The 646-nt window shown below is 33.1% G+C and overlaps 1 pseudogene; it reads left to right on the top strand.

Annotated features, from left to right (window-relative positions):
- Nucleotides 1-299: 299 nt before the first annotated feature.
- LOC112418744 (uncharacterized) lies at nt 300-417 on the top strand (annotated as a pseudogene).
- Nucleotides 418-646: the final 229 nt, after the last annotated feature.

Genomic DNA, 646 nt, shown 5'->3' with positions numbered 1-646 from the left:
CTAAATAAGAATTCAAAACACTCTAAAATGTTACATCTAATCTAATGAAGAACTATCAAGCTTCTTTCCACTTGAATCGTGAGGGGGAGATTTGTTGGATGGTTCACTCCCCAAATCATGAGGGGAAATACTAATGGGCTTGTCCCATGTGTATGTAAAGGGAATTAAATCCCTAGTTGTTAGAATTGTAGGTGTGTCAAATGTGGACTAGAAGTCTCGTATTTGATGAAAATATTAATGTTAAACAATATATAAGTGAAAAGACTCGTATATAAATGAGTTAATCCATCAAATTAGTTAGGCGAGATCATATCAGCATTAATGCACCGGATCTCATAAGAAATCTGCAGTTAAGCGTGTATGAGCGAGAGTAGTACTAAATGGATGACCTCCAAGAAAGTCCTTATGTTTCACCTCAAAAAAATTCTATCAAATTAAATTAGTTCTTGACTTTGTAAGACACTCTCAAATAGGTACCTGAGATTATGAATATTTCAAAATGGTCCCCGGCTATATTAGACTATGAAATTCAAGTTGGTCTCCAAATTTAACCACTTACTAATACGTCTCTATATTTGAACAACTTACTGTCAATTTGTTCTTTAACTTTAACCACATACTATTAATTTAGTCCATACCATATTTT

This window comes from Medicago truncatula, chromosome 1 (assembly GCF_003473485.1).
Source record: "Medicago truncatula cultivar Jemalong A17 chromosome 1, MtrunA17r5.0-ANR, whole genome shotgun sequence".
Taxonomy (NCBI): Eukaryota; Viridiplantae; Streptophyta; class Magnoliopsida; order Fabales; family Fabaceae; genus Medicago; species Medicago truncatula.
This window is presented reverse-complemented; position numbering and strand designations above follow the sequence as displayed.